The sequence below is a fragment of the Dendrobates tinctorius genome, unplaced genomic scaffold (genome assembly GCF_039654945.1).
Source record: "Dendrobates tinctorius isolate UK_male_01 unplaced genomic scaffold, ASM3965494v1 ptg000078l, whole genome shotgun sequence".
Taxonomy (NCBI): domain Eukaryota; kingdom Metazoa; phylum Chordata; class Amphibia; order Anura; family Dendrobatidae; genus Dendrobates; species Dendrobates tinctorius.
The window spans coordinates 11117820-11132920 of record NW_027361746.1 but is presented as its reverse complement, the minus strand read 5'-3'; the positions used below and the strand labels follow the sequence as shown (position 1 = coordinate 11132920).

General features: G+C 46.5%; 1 long non-coding RNA gene across 1 annotated transcript; it reads right to left on the bottom strand.

Moving 5' to 3' along the window:
• Window positions 1-3591: 3591 nt before the first annotated feature.
• LOC141096702 (uncharacterized) lies at window positions 3592-5497 on the bottom strand. The gene is made up of 3 exons (XR_012233759.1): window positions 5265-5497; window positions 4957-5170; window positions 3592-4876 (listed from the first exon to the last, which is right to left on the bottom strand). It is a non-coding gene; the product is annotated as an uncharacterized lncRNA (long non-coding RNA).
• Between the last annotated feature and the right edge of the window lie 9604 nt (window positions 5498-15101).

Genomic DNA, 15101 nt, shown 5'->3' with positions numbered 1-15101 from the left:
CTGCTTTATAAGCCTCCTCTTTTCTCTTACGGATCAACCTGACTTTATTTGTTAACCACGGCTTGTTGTTTCCCCGAAAGTGGACAGATTTGGATGGAATAAACGTGTCTTCACAAAAACGGATATATGAGGACACTGCATCCACCCATTCATCCAGACCCGAGCATGTTTCCTGGAATACCTCCCAGTCCGTGCATTCAAAGCATGCTTGCAGTTGCAATTTTGCCTCCTCAGACCATGTCTTCTTTGTATAAACTGTAGGTTTGGATGTTTTCAACCTTTGCCTGTAGGCTGGAATTAAATGAATTGGACAATGATCTGAAAAGCCCACTGCTGCTCTCCTCACTGCCCTGTAGGCCCCTTTTATGACTGTATAACAGTGATCAAGCGTATTGCTCATACATATCCATATCCCTTTATCGTTAACGAGGTCGGTTTGGTTTCCATTAGGGCGTCTGCCAAATGCTGGACCCTTTCATTAAAATCAAACAGCTCCTAGTATAGTGAAGTCATATTAGTTTCTATGACCACCCTTGGGTCTGACATACAGTATAAATGGTTCACAAACAATGACTAATTGCATATATAAACTTGGAAAAAAAAAAATCCCTTTTTTTTTACTTTTGCAGGTATTTTTGGATGAAAAGGGGGGGTAATTTAGGGTCTTTTTACCTTAGTCTCTGACTCATTCCTTTAGTTTGGTACTGAGGATTCATTGGGGTGGGGGTGGGAGGCATCGTCAGCTTCATTTGCCTAGGGCACCAAAACACCTTGTCCCGGCCCTGTATGCACTGCTCTCCCGGGATGTCTAATGCTGAGAGGAGCAGTGAACAGTAATTAGCAGCACTAAGGCCTCTTTCACACTTCAGTTTTTTGCCATCAGTTAAAATCCGCCAAAATTTGAAAATGTCGGATCCGCTAAAAATGTATGAAAACGGATGCCAGCTGATGGAACGGATCCGTTTTTTAAGGATCCGCTATACCGATTTAAGTGCGGATCCTCAACAAAACGTATCCGTTCCATCAGCTGGCATCCGTTTTTCACATCCGTTGGATCCGTTTTCTTGAGGATCCGTTTTTCCACACCTCCAAAATGGGATGCTCCCAAATATGATTCGCTCTTGGAGAATGCTCCCAAATGTGATTGGATACTGGAAACTAGGGAGAAATATATCTAGGGTGTTGTGATACAATTTCTTTGAAAGGTTTTAGAGCTAGTGGCAGCGATGGAAGGAGTTAGTGCGAGTCTGGAAGGAGTTATTGCGAGTATTGACAGCTTCTGTGTGGAACTGGATCTTCACTTGAATCGGTTGTCAATTATTGCTCTCCAGAGGGAGAAAAGAAGATTGCGAATCCTGCGTATGAGGAGATGGGGCCAGTGGATTCATCCCATTAATGCGCAGAGGTTCACCCGTGGCGTTTTTCCACACTGTACCTGGAATTGAGGGATAATCCGGACAAGTTCTTCAACTACATGCGCATGAGGCTGGAATTCTTCGAGATATTGGTGGATCGTGTTGGAGAACAAATCCGGAGAAGGGGCACACAAATGCGGTTTTCTATATCACCGGCGGAGCGTTTGATGGTGACCCTTCGGTAAGTTATCTACTTTCTAAAATGTTTCAGATTCTGCAGGCTTTTATTGTTATGTTATGGCTTGTAGTTTGTATTAATTTTACTTTTTTTCCCTTTTTTTAACAGATTCCTGGCAACTGGAGAATCATTCACCTCCCTCCATTTGCAGTTCCGGATTGGGATTTCAACTATTGCTGGAATTGTACAACAGACCTGCCGGGCATTGTGGGATTCTCTACAGGAGGAATACATCCCAGAGCCAACACAGGAGAGGTGGCTGGAGACTGCCGACAAGTTTCAAGAAATCTGCCAGTTTCCAAACGGCATCGGTGCCGTGGATGGCAAGCATATCAGGATTGTGAAACCCATGGGATCTGGTTCACAGTTTTACAACTATAAGAAATACTTTTCTATTGTGCTTATGGCCATTCCGGATGCAAACTGCAAATTCATTGCCGTGGACATTGGTGCATACGGTCGTTCTAATGACTCTCAGGTATTCAAGATGTCCACCATGGGCCGTCGCTTGTATGGAGACAATTTTGACTTCCCACCTCCAAGACCACTCCCTGGAACAACAGGCCCACCAATGCCTTTTGTGTGCGTTGGTGACGATGCTTTTCAGCTTTCTAAACACCTAAACACCTACTCAAACCATATGGTAGTCATGGATTAACACACCGGAAAAGAATCTATAACTATCGGTTAACCAGAGCGCGCAGAGTGGTAGAGTGCGCGTTTGGAATTTTAACTGCCAAATGGAGAGTCCTGTTAACGGCCATTAAAATGAAAACAGAGACTGTGGATGAGGTGGTGAAGCCCTGTGTCATCCTGCACAATTTTGTCCTTTCAAAGGAACCCGTTTCCATTGATGAAAATCTGTCTGAAACCACCTTGTGGGATTATGAGCAGCAAACTTTTCGGAGTACTGGTTCAGTGTCAAGAATGAGGGACACCTTTGCAGACTATTTTCTGACACCAGAGGGACAAGTGGACCGGCAAGATGACATGATATAATTTTCTTCTTAATATACCAATTGTGAGTACCATTTTTTTTTTTTTTCTAAACTGAAATTTTACCAAGTGTTTGGTTTTCCCAAGCATTGTGTTACCATGTGATTTGTTTTACCAAGTGTTTTTTTTTTTAAGTTTTACACTTTGCAATGTTACCAATTGTTGGGTACCAAGCATTGTTTGACACTTTGAAATGTTACCAAGTGTTGTGTACCAAGCGGAAAGTTTTACACTTTGAAATTTTACCAAGTGTTGTGTACCAAGCGTTGTTTTAAACTTACAAATGTTACCAAGTGTTGGGTACCAAGCGTAAAATTTTACACTTTGAAATTTTACCAAGTGTTGTGTACCAAGCGTTGTTTTACACTTTGAAATGTTACCAAGTGTTGTGTACCAAGCAAAAAAGTTTTACACTTTGAAATTTTACCAAGTGTTGTGTACCAAGCGTTGTTTTACACTTTGAAATGTTACCAAGTGTTGTGTACCAAGCGTTGTTTTACATTTTGAAATGTTACCAAGTGTTGTGTACCAAGCGTAAAGTTTTACACTTTGAAATTTTACCAAGTGTTGTGTACCAAGCGTTGTTTTACACTTACAAATGTTACCAAGTGTTGTGTACCAAGCGTTGTTTTACACTTTGAAATGTTACCAAGTGTTGGGTACCAAATATTGTGCTACCAAGTGTTGTTTTTTTGCACCTTGTACACCACCCGTGTACTGTAAAATATTACCCAGTGTTGTGTTACCAAGTGTTATGTTTACCTTTTACACCACTGGTGTACTTTGAATATTTCCCAAGAAAGAAAGAACAAAAAAGAAACAACACAATAAAGTTCTTTTTGAAAAAAAAACAACATTGTTTATTTGTGAATTTGTAATAACTTTCTTTTTTTTGTGAATTTTTTTTTTTTTCTTTTAACAGTTTTTTTATGGTATCTTAAACCTTTTTTGTAAAATGTTTTTTTTTTTGGTATATATTACCTTTTTTTTGAAAAAACAAAACACTTTATAAATTGTGATAATGTTGGGTGGAGATAGTATTGGAGGGGTTAACAGGGTTGACCACATCGAGGGGGGGGGAGAGGACTGGGGAGGGAGTTGGTGAGGACCAGAAGTGGAAGGGGGGTTTAACACATGTGGTTGGGACGAGAGTGGATGGACAGACGAGGTTTGTGGGTACATTGAAGGTGTATGTCGGGGTGGGTATGGTGAGGGCATTGGGGTATAATGCAATGGGGAAGGAAGGTACTGGGAAGAATGGAATGGGGAACTAGAGAAAGGAGAGGGAGTGGTAGGAGGAGGGACGGTTGTATGATGGATGGTGGTGGAAGGATGGACGGGGGAAGGATGGACTGTGGAAGGATAGACAGGGGAAGGATGGACAGAGGGAGGATGGACAGGGGGAGGATGGACAGGGGGTGGATGGACAGGGGGAGGATGGACAGGGGGAGGATGGGATGCTTCAGCAAGTACTTCCACTAGAGCATTTTGACAGGCTTGCATCACACGCATCTGCTGGTGAGTACTTAAACCTTCCATTTGCCGGACAACGGATTGAAAAAAGGTATGTCTCGGTGTCTGGTTTGATTCTAAATTCATCTGTTCCATGTATCTTCTGAGTTCCATGATACTTTGATTGATCATGGTCAACCCAGAAAATAACTGTTGTCCATAAGTGTGGAAACCATGCTGGACAGATGAGTTTAGACTCAAACAGTCAGACAAGGTCATCCTTTCCTGACTCCTCAGACGCTGCCGGCCAGAACCATAAGTTGGTCGAGATGTTGCGGCAGTGTCTGAGGGGTGGGGAACAGGGAACAAGTCGTCACCAGCAGCTTCATGTGATGAAGTCTGCCCTGCTGCTCCAGTGCTGGTGGAGGGGATAGAGGGATGAGACAAGAGGGTAGGTACAGAGGGGTCGGATACCTCGATGTGGTCACCGGGGGCGGTCTCACTAGGGATCACTCCAGAGGGACGCAACTCTGATGCAGACTCCCGAGTGCTGCAGATGGTGCTAAAAAAAAGGAGAAAAAATATATATTAAAAATATTGATATTTAATTTAACTCTGCTGAAAAAAAATTTGTTTAAACATTTCTACTACAGAAATGGTTAGGGGAATATTTACCTTCTGCACACCATTGTTGATCGGAGGAACGCCAGGGCTCTGTAGTTCTTGTACTGGGGTCCCCGGCGTCCTCCCGATCCACTCGGGGTCTGCATCTCCTTTTTGTAGTCCCTCTTGACGCGATCCCGGAGCGACCGCCACCGTGTGATAACCCTGTCACCTGTGAAGCAAAAAAAAAAGGGGTTTAGTATTCAACATTTCACATGCTGGAATATAAGTTACTGAAGTTGTAATACTTACGCACAAAATCCCTGGCCCTCGCATTGAGTTCCTCCCAGTTCTCTATAACTGAAGAACAGACCTCATCCCAGAGCCGTTGGATGGTTGGTTGGTCGGCGTGTAAACGGTTTGCCATGTTCCACAGCGGCTCCCGGTTTTCCACCTCACGAATGAGTTCATCTGTATCGATAATGACACCCTCCTCCAGATGTCTCCGGGGAGCACGCTGTGAAACCTGTGAAGATAAAAAACAAAACAAAACAAAAAAATTACATTCTATTCAAACACATGATGTTCATTTAAACAATTATCCAAATAGGGTTACTTACCGTTTGCCGACCACCAGAGGCATCACCTTGACGACCCTGGGATGTCCTGGGAGTCACTCTAGTGCGGGCACCGGATTCTGAAGACTGTGGAAAAAAAATTTTTTTGTTTGGATGGATGCGTAGTTATTGTGTGTGCACTGTGATGAATGTTTGTGTTGGGTGTAGCATTATGTATGTGTGTATGTGCTAAACTTACACTCTGTGCACCCCCTCCTTGTGTCTCTCCACCCTGCACGTCCAGCTCCTCTGAATCAGCTTCCTGTCAAAACATAATACATGGATAGTGTTTAAACAAAAAAGAAAATGAGTTTAAAAAAAAACCAACAAATTATTTACCTCAGCTCGCTGATGATGTGAGGGGGAGCTTTCAGGAGAAGACATTACGGTCTGGGTCAGCTGCGGTGGCAGCTGCGGTGCTTCCTGAAGTGATCTGCAAGTATAAAGACACTTGTTAAGCTACTATACAAAGGATCATAATAAGCTTTCAGGCCTTTATACTTACAGGGAAACTAATGGTTGCCTGTCCTCTGCTGCGGCCTGGCTGGCTGTCTCTGCTGCGGCCTGGCTGGCCGTCTCTGCTGCGGCCTGGCTGGCCGTCTCTGCTGCGGCCTGGATGGTGGTGCTTGCTGAAGTTATCTGCAAGTATACAGACACTTGTTAAGCTACTATACAAAGGATCATAATAAGCTTTCAGGCCTTTATACTTACACGGAAACTAATGGTTGCCTGTCCTCTGCTGCGGCCTGGTTGGCCATCTCTGCTTCGGCCTGGCTGACCGTCTCTGCTGCGGTCTCGCTGGCCGTCTCTGCTGCGGCCTGGCCGGTCGTCTCTGCTGCGGTCTCACCGGTCGTCTCTGCTGCGGCCTCGCTGGTCGTCTCTGCTGCGGCCTCACTGGCCATCTCTGCTGCGGCCTGGCTGGCCGTCTCTGCTGCTGCCTTGCTGGCGGTGCTTCATGAAGTGATCTGCAAGTATAAAGAAAATGATATGAAAGTTAAAAAAAACCATAAAAAAAATCTTCATTTGTATATAATTAGTGTAATTCCCTGAAACTAAGTATACGCAGTTTTAAGTGTTTGCATGTGTAAATTCCCTTATCTCTCAGAGTGTAACCACAGTGATTGAAGGTGTGTAATATTTTATGTAAACCCACACTTTATCTTTCCATGTGTTTGAATTCCCTGAAAAAGTGTAACTGAGTGTAACCAGTGATTGAAGGTGTGTAATTGCTGTGTATACCAGTGTTTGCATTTCCTCAAAAACTCTCACCGAGAGTGTAACCACAGTGATTGAAGGTCTCACCGAGAGTGTAACCAGTGATTGAAGGTGTTTAATTTCTGTGTATACCCACACTGTGTTTGCATGTTTTTAAATTCCCTGAAAAACTCTCACCGAGAGTTTAACCTGTGATTTAAGGTGTGTAATTGCTGTGTATACCCAGATTTGTTTCATGGCATGTTGCAATCTCTCACTTTTAACCACACTTGTATACCAAAAAATTTAATGTACCTTTATGGTAACTTAATTTTACCTTGTTTTAAAATGATACTACAGAGATTTTTTCAAAACAGTTTATTTTTTTATTTTTTTTTTTTATAATTTTTTTTTTACAACAAATAGGAGCTACTCTGCTCTTTATTTTAAATACCACAATAAATGAAAAATAAAAAACAACGATTTACAACAGATACATTAATCACACCACAATTGCAAATATGAAAATAAAATACAATAAACATGCAAAAGAAAAACAATTAAAATATGAAAAAAAAACCCCACACAAACACGCATAACATACAGGCAGGCCACACACACACACACACACACACACACACATACACACACACACACACACACACACACACACACACACACACACACACACACACACACACTCCAGGGGTCTTGCAGGTGGAAGATTTGCAGCTGAGCAGACAGGTTTTATAGCTCTAGTTTGGTCTTCTATCAGTCGGGCTGGTGTTGGATGTCTGGCTCGGTGTCTTCAGTGTGGCTGGTGCCAGATGTCTGGGCCCAATTACACCACATACAATACCAGTTAGGCCGGTTTCACATTTGCACTTTATAGAGCAGCGATGGCCTGCACACGGCCGCCGCTAATCCCCGCCTCATCCGGTCATCGCCGCCTACTAGCGCACATGGACACTTGCGATCTACGCACCCTATCTTTAGCATAGGGTGCGCAGATCGTGCGCTGGCATGATTTTACCGTGTGCTGCGCACTTTTGAAGGTGTGTCCGTGTGCGCCAAACGCAGCATGTTGCATTTTGGCGCGCACGGCACACCTTCAAAAGTGCGCAGCGCACGGTAAAATCCTGCCAGCGCACGATCTGCGCACCCTATGCTAAAGATAGGGTGCGCAGATCGCAAGCATCCATGTGCGCTAGTAGGCGGCGATGACCGGATGGGGCGGGCAGGGAGGGGGTGGAGATTAGCGGCGGCCATGTGCAGGCCATCGCTGCGCTATAAAGTGCAAATGTGAAACCGGCCTTACACCACACAATCACAGCATAAATAATACATTAAAATTACAGAAGTATGAAGAAAAAATGCAGTACACATGCAACATAAAAAAAAAAGTATGGAAAAAAAAAAAAAAAATGCATTACACACACACACACGCTCCAGGGGTCTTGCAGGTGGTAGACTTGCAGCTGGACAGGCAGGTTTTATGGCGCTAGTTCGGTCTAATATCAGTCAGGCTGCGGTCAGATGTCTAGCTTGGTGTCTTCAGTGTGGCTGGTGCCGGATTGTCTGGGCCCAATTACACCACATACCATACACCACACAATCACAGCATAAAAAATGCAATAATATTACAGTTGTATGAAAATAAAATGCAGTACACATGCAACAGAAAAAAAAGTATGAAAAAAAAAAATATACACACAGACATGCAACACTCGCAGACCACACACACACACAGGCAGGCTACACACTAGCAGGCCATACACACACACACACACACACAGAAATGTCATAAACAAATAGGTATACTCACACTTTCAGGCGTGCTGGTGCTGTAACTGGCAGGCCTCTTGATAGCTGTGTGGCAGCTTGGTGGCTGTCTGGCAGGCTTGGTGGCTGTCTGGCAGGCTTGCTGGCAGGCTTGGTGGCTGTCTGGCAGGCTTGGTGGCTGGCTGGCTTGCTTGCTGGCTGGCTGCTTCTGCATGTCTGGGCCCAATTAGCCCACCTTAGTTTTGGGAGTGTCTGGAAAAGTATCTTTTTTTCTGGGCATGCGCAGTGCGATTTTGAGGATTCCGCCGGCGGATTCCGCAAAATCGCGGGTCTTGGCGGATCCGCCGCCCATAGGCGGCCATTCTACCGCATGGCGGATGACGGCGGATCCGCCGTCACCCGCCATTTTGACGGCGAAAAAAAACGTTACAAGCTCCGTCCCCCTCAGACAGAATCCGCAAGGAATTTTGCGGATCCGCCGAATAGCAGAGGCAACGGACGACCATCCGTCAAAATCCGCCACTAATGTATCCCAATGGGGAAAAATGGCGGATCCGCAACAAGAAAAGCGGATCCGCCATCTTCAAATTTTGGCGGATTTTGACTGATGGCAAAAAACTGAAGTGTAAAAGAGGACTAACACATGTGAACTGCCATGTTTGCAGTCCATGTGCTAGTGCCACTGAGTATGGCAAACTGCTCCTCTCAGTATTAGACATCCCGGGAGGGCAGTGCACGGGTCACTGCATCTCTGTTCTGCTGCAGACTGCAGCTCACTTCTCATACTGGACAGAACACTGATCAATCCTGCTGGATCCTTGTCACTGCTCTACCACACCTGGAAAAGCCAGGGAGAGCGGATTAGCCATCGGTGAAGCTCTCTCTTCTCCTGGCAAATTGCAGATCATGTACACTGAACGGATACTGTTCCAATCAGCCGGATTTTTGTCCCCGCTGTGCCTGTAGCTGTAAACAGTGCCAGCACGTTGGCCCTCCTCTGGTGAGCCAGTCAGACCATGAGCATGGAGGTGGCTCAGTCATGCTTTGAAGTGGTGCTGCAGCCAATGTCACGGGGAACATTTCATAGGTAGAAGGAAGAATGGATTTAATGAAATTTCAACAATTCTTGATGTAAACATAACACCATCTGTAAAAAAGCAATTAAAAAGATGATGGCTTCTACAAATGGATAATAATCCTAAACACACATCAAAATCCACAATAGACTACCACTGTCCCCTGATCTGAACATGACTGAAAATCTGTGGATATGTGGCACCCCAGTCCGGCTGCCACAGTGGCATTGCCTCCTTCACAGAGAGTGATGTCATGCTTGGAAGCAAGGAGGGTTCCCCTTGCCAGGTAACACCAGCATCCAACACTTTTCCTGACTTCAGACCACAAGGGGGAGCTCTAACACGTGGTTTCAGGGGAGCTTCCCTATAAGTTCTGGCCTGGAGGTGAGGCTAGTCAGTCTGTGAGAGAGAGTGAGAGAAGAAGGAGGGAAGTCAAAGAGAACCTGGGGAGGGGAGCTGTGACCAAGTTCACCCCAGAGCTGAGTGCTAGAAACCGAACGCTGGAGTCTGTGGCTGCGTGGGTACAGAAGTATCAGCAGCTAAATCCGGAGGGCAGGGGATTGCATGTCTCCTGGTCTCATCAACCACCCATCTGCACAGCAGCACCCTAGAGCCCGGAGCCGATATGAAGGAGCGACACCTGTAGTAGGCTCAAGCTGCCTGTCATGCGGGCAAGGACTTAAGGACAAGGAGGAACAGAGGCCCAAGCATAGCTTTAGGCAGCCAGGACCTCAGAAGGCAGCGCAACAGGAAGGCCTCCAAACCCATTTGGCTTTGGAGAACCTAAATTGCTTCCAGGCTGCCGTGTCTCATACCAACTGTTATCCGTGCCCCGGTCTGCATTTCAAATCAAGTAAAGGTAATGGAAACTACAACCCTTGTGTCATTCCCCACACACTCAGTCCTGCACTCCAAGGTCCACGATCCCTTGTAAGAACTTTACCGGTAGCCCTGGGGCCCCGCTCCACCTGTGGGGAGCAGACCATCCCAGCTGCGTCACCATCGGCCCCAGTGGTCTCCTTAAGCAGCATCAGCCATCCATTGCAGAACACCACAGGTGGTGTCACATTAAATCCACTATAAACTTTCCCTCAGAATTTTTATTGCACGCCCAGGGCCACGGACTGGGTCACCGCTACTGTGACATCCCCTAAAGAACTGACCGGCCCGGACTGAGTGCCCCCTGGTGGGCGCCGCAGTTAGACCTCAAAAAGGCAGGGCATGCAAGACGACCAAGGAATCTCACAGAACTGGAAGAATATTCCAAGGAAAAAAGGATGAAATTCCCTCAAATAAGAATTGAAAGTCTCTTGTCTGGCTACAAAAAGCATTTACAAGTTGTGATACTTACAAAAGGTATTGCTACTTGGAACTAACCATGCAGGGTGCCCAAACTTTTGCATCAGTTCATTTTTCTTTTTGTAATTTTTAAATGTAAAAGAGAAATATATATATATTTTTTGCCTACAATACAAAGAAAAACTGTCATCTGTAACTTTAGGCCTTTTAGAGATCATTTCATCTTCAAATTGCTTAACGGTTCGCAACCGTAATTTTGACCAAGGCTGCCCAAACTTTGACATGCCACTGTATATAGTGCTGGGCAGTTTGCCTGATCAATTAGTACGGGAGACTTCGATAGGTTGCAAACCAGACAATGTGCATAATATGCACCTGTGTGACTATTGTCCTATGCAAGCCTCATTTAAGTGCATTTTTAATACTAGACAGCCACCCCCCCATGAATTGTAAGGTTTTGAGTGGCTGTTTGCATCAATATTTTGCACATGTGCTGCACCTGCCTTTATCATAGGGGCCTGCTGAATCCTGCTAGGGAATTTGGAATCGTAACTTGGTGTTGGTAAGGCTGTTTTTTCTGTGATGTTTTTGAATTTTTGTCCTTTGGTGAACTGGTTGTATATACGTCACATAGGAGTCACTGAGATTGCTGTGTATATATCTTATAGGAAACACCGAGACTGATGTGTATACATCACATAGGACACTAAGACTGCTATATGTACATTGCATAAGAGACACTGAGACTGCTGTATATAGATCACTTAGGAGACGCTGGGACGGCTGTATATACAGCATATAGGAGACACTGGGACTGCTGTATATACATCACATAGGAGACACTGTGACTGCTGTATTTACCTGACATATTCAACAGTCCCGGCGTATTCTATATGTCATGTAGGATACACCAAGACTGCTGTATATACGTCCCATAGGAGTCACTGAGAATGCAGTATATACATCACATAGCAGACACTGGAACTGCTGTATAAACATCACATTGGAGACACTGAGACTGCTGTATTTACCTGACATATAGTTGTGCTCAAAAGTTTACATACCCCGGCAGAATTTTTGCTTTCTTGGCCTTTTTTTTAGAGAATATGAATGATAACACCAAACCTTTTTCTCCACTATGGTTAGTGGTTGGGTGAAGCCATTTATTGTCAAACTACTGTGTTTTCTCTTTCTAAATCATAATGACAACCCAAAACATCCAAATGACCCCTCACTAGTGGCATCCACTGTCCCAATGCAGAACTGACATCCTGATTCACCAAGAGTGATGTCCCCCTACAGAGGTGACATCCAATGTCTCTCCAAAGTTGTGACATCCAGTTTCCCCCACAGAAATGACATCCAGAGACCCGCACAATAATGACATCCAGTGTCCCTCCACAGTAGTGATGTCCAGTGTTCCCCACAACAGTGCTATCCACTGTCCCCCCAGAGAAGTGACAACCAGAGCCCCAACTGTAATGACGTTCAGTGTGCTCCCCACTGTAGTGATATCCAGTGTCAACCACAATAGTGATGTGTCCCCCCACAGTAGTGCTATCCAGAGCACTCCCTCCACAGAAATGACATCCCAATCCCTCCCCCACAGAAGTGATATCCAGAGCCCTCCCCCAACAGTAGTGATATCCAGATCCCTCCCCTCACAGAAGTGATATCAAGATCCCTCCCCCCACAGAAGTGATATCCAGAGCCCTCCCCCCACAGTAGTGATATCCAGATCCCTTCCTCCCACAGAAGTGATATCCAGATCCCTCCCCCCACAGTAGTGATATCCAGAGCCCTCCCTCCACAGTAGTGATATCCAGATCCCTCCCCCCACAGTAGTGATATCCAGAGCCCTCCCTCCACATTAGTGATATCCAGATCCCTCCCCCCACAGAAGTGATATCCAGATCCCTCCCCCCACAGAAGTGATATCCAGAGCCCTCCCCCCACAGTAGTGATATCCAGAGCCCTCCCTCCACAGTAGTGACATCCCGATCCCTCCCCCCACAGAAGTGATATCCAGAGCCCTCCCTCCACATTAGTGATATCCAGATCCCTCCCCCCCAGTAGTGATATCCAGATCCCTCCCCCCACAGTAGTGCTATCCAGAGCACTCCCTCCACAGAAATGACATCCCGATCCCTCCCCCCACAGAAGTGATATCCAGAGCCCTCCCCCCGCAGAAGTGATATCCAGATCCCTCCCCCCACAGTAGTGATATCCAGATCCCTCTCCCCACAGAAGTGATATCCAGATCCCTCCCCCCACAGAAGTGAGATCCAGAGCCCTCCCTCCACAGTAGTGATGTCCAGATCCCTCCCCCCACAGTAGTGATATCCAGAGCCCTCCCTCCCCAGTAGTGTTATCCAGAGCCCTCCCCCCACAGTAGTGATATCCAGATCCCTCCCCCCATAGTAGTGATATCCAGAGCCCTCCCCCCACAGTAGTGATATCCAGAGCCCTCCCCCCACAGTAGTGTTATCCAGAGCCCTCCCCCCACAATAGTGATATCTAGTGCCCTCCTCCCACAGTAGTGATATCCAGAGCCCTCCCCCCACAGTAGTGATATCCAGAGCCCTCCCCCCACAATAGTGATATCTAGTGCCCTCCCCCCACAGTAGTGATATCCAGAGCCCTCCCCCCACAGTAGTGATATCCATATCCCTCCCCCCACAGAAGAGATATCCAGAGCCCTCCCCCCACAGAAGTGATATCCAGAGTCCTCCCCCCACAGCAGTGTTATCCAGAGCCCTCCCCCGCCAGTAGTGACATCCAGAGCCCTCCACCCACAGTAGTGACATCCAGAGCCCTCCCCCGACAGTAGTGATATCCAGAACCCTCCCCCCACAGTAGTGATATCCAGAGCCTTCCCCCCACAATAGTGATATCTAGTGCCCTCCCCCGACAGTAGTGACATCCAGAGCCCTCCCCCGACAGTAGTGACATCCAGAGCCCTCCACCCACAGTAGTGACATCCAGAGCCCTCCCCCACAGTAGTGACATCCAGAGCCCTCCCCCGACAGTAGTGACATCCAGAGCCCTCCACCCACAGTAGTGACATCCAGAGCCCTCCACCCACAGTAGTGATATCCAGAGCCCTCCCCCCACAGTAGTGATATCCAGAGCCTTCCCCCCACAATAGTGATATCTAGTGCCCTCCCCCGACAGTAGTGACATCCAGAGCCCTCCCCCCTCAGTAGTGATATCCAGATCCCTCCCCCCACAATAGTGATATCTAGTGTCCTTCCTCCACAGTAGTGATATCCTGAGCCAGGTACGGACTGGGACTAAAATTCAGCCCTGGCATTTGATATCACACAGGCCCATGTTGTCCCCGTCCCCAAGCACCAGATGTGGATATATTACTAATATTACCCTGGATGGAGGAAGAAAGATTTACTACGAGACCCATATTTATAATGATACCCGTGGCCTGCTGGGGTAAGTGACAGAGTCAGCCACTTTGTGCTCAGTCACAACTCTTAACAGTATGGATGTCTTGAGAACACGGATTCTGTTAACAATGTAGCAGATAAAACAGCCCACAACCAGAAAGGCCCTTCTGGCATTTGCCAGAATTGACAGATGGCCAGTCTGGCCCTGTCCTGAGCCCTTCACTCATAGTAGTGTTATCCAGAGCCCCCACACAATAGTGATATCCAGAGCCCTCCCCCCACAGTGGTGACATCAGAGCCCTCCCCCCACAGTGGTGACATCAGAGCCCTCCCCCCACAGTGGTGACATCAGAGCCCTCCCCCCACAGTAGTGATATGCAGAGCCCTCCACCCACAGTGGTGACATCAGAGCCCTCCCCCCACAGTAGTGATATGCAGAGCCCACTCAATCTAAATTCCCTGTATCAGCAGAACTAAAGATTCCCCACAGTAACCACACTGAGATATTGTGCCCCTCTCCCTTGCAGACGGCGTCTGTACATCCAGGACTTCCCACCTTCCCGACATGCTGTATTCTGGCATCAAGCACTCCCACCACACTAGTGCACTGAGCTTCAGGCACCCCCTGTGCACAGCAATACACTCCTTTTTAATCCTTACCATATTTATATTTCCACCACCCACACGTATGTGTGCATCCTGAGCTGCTCCTCTGCGGGGAGTAGCGACATGGTCGGGGGGTCTTCTACGCACATGTAGCATGTCTTGTGTCTGCTGGAGGATAACAGATTTTTTTCCTTAGGGGACAACCTTTGTCTAGAATGGAAAGTTATGATGCTTAGCAAATTGATTTATTAGGAGATTTGTCTTCATTTATGTAAAAACATTGAATAGAAGTGGGATCCAAACCCCTGCATTTCCCCAGTCTACTTGCCTGCAGTTATATCAGACAGTATTCATTTGGAGTACAGATGATGGCAGTGAAAGAAATAGGAGAAAATAAAAATGTTATGACCCTTGGGAGATGAAAGCGACAAAATTAAAAATTGCACGGCCCTAAAGGAGGTTTAAGCGTATGTATCAGTTTA